This window comes from Podarcis erhardii (assembly GCF_964252035.2).
Source record: "Podarcis erhardii genome assembly, chromosome: 1".
In the NCBI taxonomy this organism is placed as follows: domain Eukaryota; kingdom Metazoa; phylum Chordata; class Lepidosauria; order Squamata; family Lacertidae; genus Podarcis; species Podarcis erhardii.
The window spans coordinates 119,780,673-119,792,080 of record NC_138497.1 but is presented as its reverse complement, the minus strand read 5'-3'; the positions used below and the strand labels follow the sequence as shown (position 1 = coordinate 119,792,080).

Below are 11,408 nucleotides of genomic sequence, written 5' to 3'. Positions count from 1 at the left end.
GTACCCACTGGCAAAAACTCTTGATTTTATTTCAGATACAAAGGATTACACCATTGTAACTGTATATTCAACAATGTGGATTTAATATTAAGCGATAACAGGACCATTTCTGAAAGCATTATTATACTGAAACTATCTGGGTTTTATACCTAAACCAACCTAGAGACACTGGGCATCTCACTGTTACTCTGCATTCACCAAGACTTAAAAGGAACCTAATTATGTCCAAATATTTACTGCCATGTATTCTGTTCAACCCAACAACGGATCAATTTCATCTAAAGGCAAGCAGAGTATATTCCACACCAATTTATGCAAAGCAGTGACCTTATTTGATTCAAATGCAAAACTGCCCATTCCTATTGCAGACGAAATTCACCAGGGTAAAATGTTCAATAGAAAGATTACATTTCCAGTGGGGCAGAAAGGTATTTGCCAGTGTCTCGTAATGGCTTGGATATAAACATCCTGGATTTCAATCAGCACAAAGACAGAATAGCAATAATCTCTCAGAGAGGTTCTAGCCGAGTTCTTTGTCGCCTGCAACATTATGCAGGCTCCCCGCCCCAATATATTACAATAAGATCTTGAACAATTTTCAGGAGGAAAGAAATAGAAGGAAATAGCCTTCTAGTCATTTTCACGTCAGAAATGTGATGTATCTAGTGATGTCTGCCTTGCCTGATAACTTTGCAACTGGGAGGTGAAGGTTACATCATTCACATTATTTCCAGCATAAATGAAAAGCACTGAATTCTTTGAACTGGAAGTGTTCCATCATTTCTCCCACCCTCCACAGCCCACCTCCCATTATTAAGACAGCATACCGGCTCTCTGGTGCATTTGATCCTTGCCTACGAGAAGTCATTTGTCTCCTTAATGGAAATATATGAAATTTGCTTTAACAGATTTTACGGGTTTGAATGAAAGGTCCCTTCGAACGTTTCATAAATGCCCATTTTGGGAAACGTGCACAATTTGAGCACTTTTAATAAAAGGAGGTTTTGTTTTGCAATGTCGCTTAGCAGTGACGAAAAAGAGAGGGTCGCTTGAAAGACTGACAGATGCCTTCTGGCCAAAGATTCTGTGCTACAAGAACAGCCTGTATTTTCACAATCAAATAATTTATGATCACTTAGTATCTGGAAAAGATAGGATTTTCATCACGCTGTATTGTCTTGACAGAAGGAAAATGAATGGTTGTCCAGTACACAGCCTTGGGTATGGCCCTGCCCTGCCATATTAGAGACTGGGGAGCAAATAGCAGTTGCATCCCATGGGTGGATCACATCATTCTAACTTCATGCAAATCCAGTATTGCTGTGCTGGGCCCGGGGGTAACCCGAACAACACGGTCCAGATCCGGTCCCGAATCCAAGGGTTCTGCGAGGAGTCAGTCCAACAGGGCCAAGGCAGGACACAAGGCAGGAAACCAGGCAAGGTCAGGCACAGGGTCTCAGGCAGGTTCTGGCAAACAGCAATGTTGCTCCCGCAACCTGGGGCGGGGTCCGACAGCCTTTTATCTTTGTCGGGGTAAAGGCCGGTCCTGATCCCCCGGTGACTCATCTCCCTGTCTCCCCGAAGGCGAGCACTCCTCCTGCGAGTACCCAGGTCTCTCCTTCTCTCAGACCTTAGTCTCTGCAGCTCAGGAGATGTCAGTGGGTTACCAGACCCAGAGGCCGCCTCAGCCTCTCCTGACCCAACTGGTAGTGGAGCAGCTGTAAGTGCTATCAGCCCAGCTGAAGGCAACAAGGTAATCCCTGCATCTGGAGCCAGGGCAGGCTCAGGCCCCTGACTTGGCTCAGCTGGTGCTTGCTGCAGGGGAACCTGTGCAGATTGGGGCTCTTCAGAATCAGGCCCCAGACTAGGTTCAGATGCCGCCTGAGGCAAAGGATCCGGTGTGGACTGAGACTCCTCTGGTTCTGAGTCTGAGCCCGAGTCCCAGGCCATCACAATTGCGACATGGCACTACCAATTATCCAGTGGTGGTTGTGTGGTGACAGCCCTACATTTTTATGTATGTAGGAAGAAATTCTTATGTAGAGGAAGGACCAGTCATCCCATGTGGCCGCTTTAAGCATCAGATTCCATAGCGGGGCAGATCTATGTAAACGACATTAGACTAGTCCATTCTCAGCTCAGTAACAAACGTGTGTGTACCTGTGGCAGTTTACTTTGTTTGAATCTTTGAAAGCTAGAAGAAATAATGGATATTCACATGGCAGCGTCATGGAAGCAAATCCCATTGAACTCAACAGAGCCTGCTTCTGAGTAGACATATTTAGGATTGTACCGCACAGCATTTCTTGTATACGCAATTTAGATTAGCAGACTGCAAAGTGAGAGTCACAGCAATATAGGTGACAGGCTCTGGCAGATTGAGCGGACAAAACCAGTGGTGGGTCCAACGATCAAGAAGGCAGTTTCTACACATGCTGTAGAGGGAAGTGAGGGGCAGATGGGGCTTGTCAACTTGGGAAGGATATATTTGGGAGAAGAAAAAGCTAGACAAACCCAGAGTGGAGTCCCTAAGGTGGTTGGATGGCACCTTGCACACCTCCTTCCGGCAACTCCTGCAGCCAAGCTGGTGCCAAACGTATTGCTGTCCTTTCCTTTGGACCACATCAGCGAGGCGGAGAGTGGGGTCTTTTTGTATGGGCAGCCCAGGACCTCCATACACACTGCCCAGTCTTGCACCCCAGGGAGTCACTTTGGTGCTGCTAACACATCAGTTTGACTTCACCCCTGAAGGTGAACTCCATTGTCTCTCAAGACAGACAGGCGCCAACCAATTATTGGAGGAAATTTTTCCTGTGCTGTACTGAACCTAGATGAACCACATCCTTTGTGCATGTAGAGGTCTGTTTCCTGTAACCAAAAGCCTTGTGCGAAACGGACCTTTGTCTCTGTTGCCACCTGTGCTTTTATGCCAGCACTTGAGCCGAAGTTATTTTCCTGCGAAAACCCATACAAACTGCTCTTCTTCTAAGCATAAAGGCTGCATGTATTAAGGCAGACTGACAGACAGGACCGATTGACTCCACAGGAAATTGAACACTAAGAGTTACTGTGACCTGTGGAGATGGCACCTATGGTTAGGAGCATTTACTGGATAAAAATTTGCCAGCAAGAAGAGAATGCTAACTGTTCTGAGCGTACGTACCAGCGAAATGTATGTTGCATGCTGGAAAACACAGCAGCTTTGCGCCTTCTGTTGCTTACTTTATCCCCTTGAGGTTGGGAAGGAAAGACCAATATGACAATGGGGAAATATGATGTCTTGAAATCTCTAGGTTTAAAACCATTCACCTTAATAGACGGGGGGGGGGGGACCTCTCTCCTTAATTTTCCATTCCAATCCAGATTCCCAGTACTCTAAGAATTATTAGACAGGAGCTTGAAACAAGGATCAAACTGATTTTCGGTTCGTGAAAGGAGAAACTGTAAATTCTGAACTAAACAAGCTCATCCCTTGCAAAGATCTTGATTTTCTTCATTGAAAATGAACAGCAACCCATGCACTGTGGATGAAGCAGCAGCAATACAGCACTTCCTTTAGAAACAGGGCTGTATTATATTTTGAACGATCAGACATGTTCCCTTGCCTTTCTCCCTGTCAAATGCAAACTAATGGGAAGGGCAGAGAATAAGGGCAGAATATACAGTAGCCTACAATGTTTCTTTAAATGGTTCCTTTTCTGCCAATCTTTTCGGTGTTTCCATTCTTGCTTTTAGAAACCACTGCAACAGCAGAGGTTTGGGGGCCTTTTAGGAAGCTTTCATTTTCTCGCCTCTTAACCACATAATAGGAATAAAATTAGAGCGCCGTACTTGCTGGACCAAAACCAAGGAAAGGGGAACTTGGTCTTGTATTCTTTGAACCCGTGTAGGTCTATTTTCTATAATGTTCGGCGGTGAATCGCTCTTAAGTGCTTGCCCATTCACGAGTGTATGTTTTTCGTGGCAAAGGTTGCTAGATTGCAGGAGTACTCATCTCAGGAGGGACTCGCGATTCACCGTCACCTTATTTTGACACTAAAGAAGGAAATGTGTATCAGTCAAAGGGAATAATAGGGGAAGCGTATTAACGATGTAACAAATATAAAAGGAAAAGGAGAGACTAGAACAATAATAACAATAATAGGGAAGTAAGACTTTTACCTTGTAAGAGGAGACTGGCCTATCAGTTAATGTTTGTCGGTGGATCCCTGAAATACAATGACTGGTACTCAGACTAGCAGAAACCAGAGCAATGCGCAGTGGTGCACTCAGAAGACATGTGGAAGGTACTTGAAAACACACACAACTGAAGAATGTCCCTACTGTAGATTGTTCACTGGCTTTGCAAAGAGAGCAAAACATCAGTTCTGCACTATTCAGAGAAGTGTGAGTAGGTGTGAAGAATTCTTCCAGACAGGGGCCTTATATTGCAAATAGGTTGTTCAAATCTGTTTTTTTCTATTTGCACATTTGACACGCTCGCTTCCAAACACTGCTGCGTCTCCTCAGTCATGGATATTCATTGCTTATTCTGCTGCTTCCCATCCACAACACCAGGCAGAGCTTGATGCAGTGTATCCAGCTGTTGAATTTTTTTTGTCTCTCCCCTCAGTCACTCTCCTCACTACCTCCCACTGCCCTTTTCTGTTCTGGGCATACATGCAGGTATTTCTGTACTTTAAAAAAAAACCCAGATCCTAAGAAGAGTGCAAGAGCACATTTTACCAGTCCTAACCTGGGTGAGACTTAACAGAGCAATGGGACACCAACACACCCACAACACTGTTGTGCACACTGACCAGGGGGGAAGGTGGCTGGCTGGAGCAGGCAGATCATTGCACCAGCCTCACAGTGCCTGGGTCCAGATGTCAGGCGGCAGAGGAACCAACGCCCATGGCAGGCTGCCAAGAACGGACAAGGAAGAAGAAGAGGAGTTTGGATTTGATATCCCGCTTTATCACTACCTGAAGGAGTCTCAAAGCGGCTAACATTCTCCTTTTCCTTCCTCCCCCACAACAAACACTCTGTGCGGTGAGTGAGGCTGAGAGACTTCAGAGAAGTGTGACTAGCCCAAGGTCACCCAGCAGCTGTATGTGGAGGAGTGGAGACGCGAACCCGGTTCCCCAGATTACTAGACTAGACTACCACTCTTAACCACTACACCACACTGGAAAAGTTCTTATCATCTGCTTTTATTCAATATTCACACAGAAAGGCTTGGGAATGCAGCCTCTCTGAATAACAGTGTTGCCCTGAGTGAATCTCCACCCCCTGTCTCTTCCACTTCTTCATGAGTTATCGCTACGGGTGCTGCTATTTGCCCTCTGCCTTTGAGCTCTTTGCTCTCCTACTTTCAATGCCCACCAGGTTCTGGGAAAGGGGAAGTCTGGATTGCTTTCTAAAGACACCAAGTCCATCAGCTGTTGCTCCCCTGGTGCTTCTTCTTCTTCTTCCTCTTCCTCTTCCTCCTCTCCCATTATTTCCCAGCTTTTCCCCTCATCTGCCTCTGAGCTGTGGTCTCCCTCAAACCCCTGTTGTAATTCTGAACTGTCTCCTTCTTCTCTGGAAGGGTCAGGCTGGTGAGGTAGTCTCCACCACTCCTCTTCTGCCCACAGATCAGGCCTGATACTGTCATGTGATGGCAGGGAGTAGAGTCGTAGCTACTGGGGGGAGGGGGAAAGCTAGACATGGTCTTTTGCCCCAGGTGAAGGCTCCAGAAGGGTGCCATTCACCCTTCTGAGACTCCCAGCCTGTGTGTGTACGCAAATGTGCATTGGGTCTGTGGGTGCCAAATTAGGTCTTTGACCCAGATGAAATAAAGCCTAGTTTTGCCCCTGGCAGTGGGACTAGTTCAGGATTCAGCAGATCTGGGACTTGCCCAACACCTTCCTTGGAATGCCCCATTCCAGGGGTTTTGGCTGCTGCTGCTGTTAACCTTAGTTCTTCTAGTTGGAATATACTGTATATGCACATATTTACCCCAACTAGAAGATATATTCATTTACTAAGTTTCTAGTCCCTCAGTATATGGATGTTAATTATTTATTTGTTTATTTCATAAAAATTATACACTGCTTGATTGTTGAAAAAACCCTCAAATACGGTAGTTTAAAAAAATACGGTAGTTCAGTTCTGCTGCAGCTTGATTTTAATGGTCTTAAAACAAATCTGTATCTACAGATTTATGGAGCAATAGACAGAAATGCGGAGTTTTTCTTCCTGAGGGAGGGCAGTCAGCATCACAAAACAGGGTGACAGTGCATACTTTTGCCCCCTTTGGCAAATGTTGTAGATCTGGCATTGATTGTATTCCTTGGACGAGCATTGTCAGTAAAGCTATGAAAGCTGTCAGAAAGAGTGACAGTAGTTGAGGATATCTATACAACTGACACGGAGATTATGGTGTCAGGTTGCACAACTCCAACCAGCAGAAATATAAAATGGCCCTGAAAATGTCTTCATATATCCTGCTGTCAACCTGCTTTTAAGCAATGTGAGTTGTCTCTGAACATTACAAATGATAGTTAGCCATTCACTCATGTTTCCCTGATAAATACTGGCAATATGAGAAGGAGCAGCCTCTTTAAGGTCTGAGATATTCTATAAATTGTACAAAATAACTAACTACATAATAGCCTCTATTGTTTACACAGATGCACTGTTCAAACTCTCATCTGATGAGAGATAAGAGAAAAATTCAAGTTTGATTATTTTCCTAAGACAAAGCTGTAATCAATGTAATGAAGCGAAAAGAAAGGAAACTGGAGCAATTGCGGGGGAAAGGGCAACTGGCCTGCTCAAGTTCCTAATAATTTATACTAAGCATATTGGAAAAGGGGATTAGGGTTAGACAATATTTGGCCCTCTAGGTGTTGCTAGACACGAACTCCCATCATTCCCTGACCACTGGCCATGATGACTGCAGATGTTGGGTGTCTGAACAATTTCTGAGGGGCCACAAGTTCCCTATATCAAGAGTGAAGAAAGACGAGCTCTATGTTCAGCTTCAAAGAAGTGCAAACGTCTTGTGTCCAGAGGAGGAAATGGGTCCGAAGATTGAAGAGTTTGCAGCATGGGCAGTTATGGCAGTGCCTTTGCACCTTCTGTAAAACGTCCAGCCAAAGGCAGAGACAGCAGACAATGTCAAAGTGCTGTTTCTGTCCTTATGGAGAAGGGGCTCCCAGAAATGAACAGCAGCGAATCACCCTGCTGGTGGTTTTTGTTTGTTGTTTTGTTTTCTTAGAATGGGTGCCGGGTGAGGAGAAAGCACATGCTACTGCAACATTAATTGGCGCACACGCATCAGATCCATAGCTGTCAACGTTTTCCTTTTTTTAAGGGAAATTCCCTTATTCCGAATAGGATTCCTCGCAAGAAAAGGGGAAAAGCTGACAGCTATGATCAGATCTCGGGGCCAAAAGCAAGCGCAACCGACAACGCCCAGCAGAACTACTGTGTTCTTTTGTTGCCCGTTACTTGGGAGTCACACAGCTTGAATTCAGTGCGATTTACTTCCGAGTGGGTGGGTCACGTCGTCCGGATCAGATTTCGGGCAACCTGTGCTATGAAAAAAACAGCAGAAACCCCTATCAGGACCAACATCCGCTGAGTAAATTGCATTTGGCAAGCGCTGCACAATGTAAGGATGCGCCTCACTTTCAGCCGGCGGACCAGATGGAGAGCAAGCAACGGGTTCACTTTCGGCTTCCTTCATGCAACCCAAGCGCGGAAAGCGGACTGCAATTCCCAATTCGCCCCGGGACAACTCATGGCAGTTCCCAGAATGCACCGCTCTTCCTCCTTTTAGAAGAGGCTGAAGGCTTGACCGTAAGGCAAGCGGGCCGTAACGAGGCTTGGCCGCATGGCATGCTGGGAATTGTAGTCCTTACACTCCCCTTAACCAACGCTATATCTGAGAAATGTCAGCAAGTGTCTGACTGATTCCTTCGCTCCATTAAAAACAAAAAACCCCACACAGAAAAACAGTGGAGCAACTTAGTCCTGGGCCCCCAGACAAACCGCCCTTCCGCCCGTCGACCGTTTGAGGGCGTACGTACCTACGTACGTCACCCGCGTTTCTCGCCGCGCGCATGCGCCCCCTTTCCACGCTTCCCCAACGCCCAAGCTACGCAAGGGACGGCGGCGGCTGCTCCGTCCAGTCTCCTCGCCTCATTTCGGCGCATGCGCGTCTCGTCAGGTGATGCGGAGCTGTCTCCGGCGGGGCTTTGCTTTGGGTCTCAACCTCCTTATTGGAAGCCGCTGCCGTCTCGCCCCTTCCCCGCCGCCCTTTGTGTAGGAGCATCTCGGAGCAAAGCCGCCGGCGGCAATTTCAGCGGAGGAAAAGCCCCGGTGACAGGTCAGCGCGGCCTTCGAGACCGCCGGCGGGGTGAGCCCCACCCGCTTCCTCCAAGCGGCGGGGGGCGGGGGGAGAGAGAGAGAGAGAGAGAGAGAGAGAGAGAGAGACCCTGGGCGGCTTCGGAGGCGCGTGGCCTCAGGAGTAACGGTCAGCCTGTGACCGTTGAGGGCGCGAGGGGAGGGGGGGCGCGCGCGGAGAGGAGGAGGGGTGGAGCCACGGGGTGGGCGACGCCCCGGAGCCGCGCCTCTCCCCCTGCCCCGCCCGCGCGTGGTTGTCGCTTTCCTCTCAGAGCGGCGCTTGCTTGCTTGGCCTTCGGTCTGCTTCCCTTGTATCTCCGGGCGCTTTTGCTTCCCGTGTTGGCAGCAGCGAAAGTGTCTTACCGTGATGGGGGGGGGGGGATGTCATACCGTCTTGAAAGACCTCCCAGGACGTTTCCGAGCACAATTCAAAGTGATGGTGCTGACGTTTAAAGCCCTAAACGGCCTCGGTTCAGTATACCTGAAGGAGCGTCTCCACCCCCATCATCCAGCCCGGACACGGAGGTCCAGCGCCGAGGGCCTTCTGGCAGTTCCCTCACTATAAGAAGTGAGGTCACAGGGAACCAGGCAGAGGGCCTTCTCGGGAGTGGCGCCCGCCCTGTGGAACGCCCTCCCACCAGATGTCAAAGAGAAAAATAACTACCAAACTTGTAGAAGACATCTAAAGGCAGCCCTCTTTAGGGAAGCTTTTATTATTTAATAAGTTATTGTATTTTAGTGTTTTATTGGAAGCCGCCCAGAGTGGCTGGGGAAACCCAGCCAGATGGGCAGGGTATAAATAATAAATTATTGTTATACTGGAATTACTTTTAAAGACCTGGTTACGGTTTGAGCATATCACACTGGTCTTAGTCCATAGCTGTCACCTTTTCCCTTTTCTTGTGAGGAATCCTATTTGGAATAAGGGAATTTCTCTTTTTAAAAAAGAGAAACGTTGACAGCTATGTCTTGGTCCGACTGCAATTAGTCAGCTACCAATTAGTTTCCGGGCCCAATTCAAAGTGCTGGTTTTGACCTATAGAGCCTTCAACGGCTCAGGACTGCAATAACTCAAGAACCTCCTCTTCCCATATGAACCCACCTGGACCCTGAGATCATCTTCTGAGGGCCTCATTTGTGTGCCTCATCCACAAGAGGTCCTAAGGGTTGCAACACGAGAAAGGGTCATTTCCATAGTGGCTCCTCATCTGTGGAATTGCTCTCCCCAAATAGGTTCGCCTGGCACCTTCATTATAAACTTTTAGGCGCCAGGCAAAAACGTTCCTTTTTCACCAGATCTTGGGTTGATTGACATTCAGTGTCCTTTTAAAATGTGTTGGGGGCGTTACTGGGTTGTTGTATTTAGTTTTCATTATGTATTTTGTGTTTTTGTATTGTGATTTTATCCTGTGAACCACCCCAAGACCTGCGGGTATAGGGCGGTACAGTGGTACCTCGGGTTAAGTACTTAATTCGTTCTGGAGGTCCGTTCTTAACCTGAAACTGTTCTTAACCTGAAGCATCACTTTAGCTAATGGGGCCTCCCGCTGCTGCTGCACCACCGGAGCACAATTTCTCTTCTCATCCTGAAGCAAAGTTCTTAACCCAAGGTACTATTTATGGGTTAGCGGAGTCTGTAACCTGAAGCATATGTAACCTGAGGTACCACTGTATATAGATAATAATAGCAATAGTAATAGTAGTAATAGTAATAGTAATAATAATATTCTTCTGATGCCCCCATTTTCTGCGGCAGCTTTTTCCACACCTTTTAAGCCTCCAGTTCTAGGCCAAGGCCAAGTTTATGCCCACCAGCATGGATGTTCTTTCCATCGATTAGGGCAGATACCCAATTCCAACTAGACTAGAGTTGCTCACTTTTGCAGAAATGGAACCGGTAGGATCCAAGAGGTACTTTGTTGCTTTTGCTGCCCGCTGCCCATTTAATGTTTACAGCAGTCTCAACGTAGTCACGGATTTTGGGGTGACGGTGCAGCTTTGTACTGAATAAGTCTTCTGTAGACCAGAACCTGCCTCAGCTTCTGCCATAAAATCCTCTTAAGGTGCCCCCCCCCCATTACTCTTCATAGGTTTTTGCCCACTTAACAGGGCTGATCCTCTGAAATCTGACAACACATTTTAGGTAGGGGCACAAGCTTGGTCAGAGCCCACTTCAGCCAGTTACAGCTTTGCAATGGAAATGGGCTATAATTAGGGCTGGGGCAAGGCATTTTGGCACCTGAGGAGGACCCTAGAATGGTGCCTCCTTCCCTGCCAGAGAAGAAGGCATCAAGGATGATTTAAAACAGGAAGAAAGATTGGCAATAGGATGTGCTGCCTGGGTGAGTGGTTGCCTCACCTTGCCTAATGGGTGGGCCAGCCCTGACTCTAATCCTCCGTGGAAGCACCTGTGTCTGGAGAACCTGTGGCCGTCCAGATGTTGTTAGACTGCAGCTCCTATAATCTCTTAACTGCTGAGCAGGCAGACTGGGGCTGATGGGTGTTGAAGTTCCTGCGTTGCAAGGGGTTGGACTAGATGACTCTAGTCCCTTCCAACTCTACAGTTGTATGTTTCAGGGGGGCACAGGCTTCCCATCCTTGCTTTAACGTGATTCAAGCATTGCTTGCCTGAGTGTCATTGTTTGGGCATGTCTTAATTCAGCATAGGATTAGTTTGCGAGGTCCTGTGCAGAGTTATGGTAGGAGTGGTCCCTTTCTTGCAAGGAAGCAGAATTTGCTTCTGAGAATTTGGTTCTGAGTAAGCATGCACTGGAATAGTCAATGTCTGGCAGGTTGCTGTGCTTTTTATGAAATGATGGAAACACACCAGAGGCAGTCCTAGTGGCATTATTGTTTGTCTCTGCCATTGAAAAAAGAAAGAAAGGTTACTTAACTGGATTAGTTTAACCTCAAAATTGTTTAAAGTATTAACATTCATAATAGAACTTTTCAGGAGTACAAGAGTGACTTTTGCATCCATTCATTCAATTCCTGCTAATACTGTACTCTGTAAGGCATGTCGCAGCAATACAGTA

The 11,408-nt window shown here is 47.1% G+C and overlaps 1 protein-coding gene and 1 long non-coding RNA gene across 6 annotated transcripts in view; one reads left to right on the top strand and one right to left on the bottom strand.

Annotated features, from left to right (window-relative positions):
- Positions 1-3,550: 3,550 nt before the first annotated feature.
- LOC309335767 lies at positions 3,551-8,215 on the bottom strand. Its single transcript, XR_014153716.1, has 2 exons — positions 8,066-8,215; positions 3,551-4,035 (listed from the first exon to the last, which is right to left on the bottom strand). It is a non-coding gene; the product is annotated as an uncharacterized lncRNA (long non-coding RNA).
- The window catches only part of DYNC1I2 (dynein cytoplasmic 1 intermediate chain 2), a 35,916-nt gene continuing 32,705 nt past the window's right edge, over positions 8,198-11,408 (top strand). For 3 of the 5 annotated variants that reach the window (XM_081875309.1, XM_081875310.1, XM_081875307.1), the window contains exon 1: positions 8,198-8,356. The gene's annotated coding sequence lies outside the window, so the exon portion shown is untranslated. Of the gene's footprint in view, positions 8,387-11,408 lie in introns of all 5 variants that reach the window. The other 2 variants (XM_081875311.1, XM_081875308.1) reach the window with 2 other exon arrangements.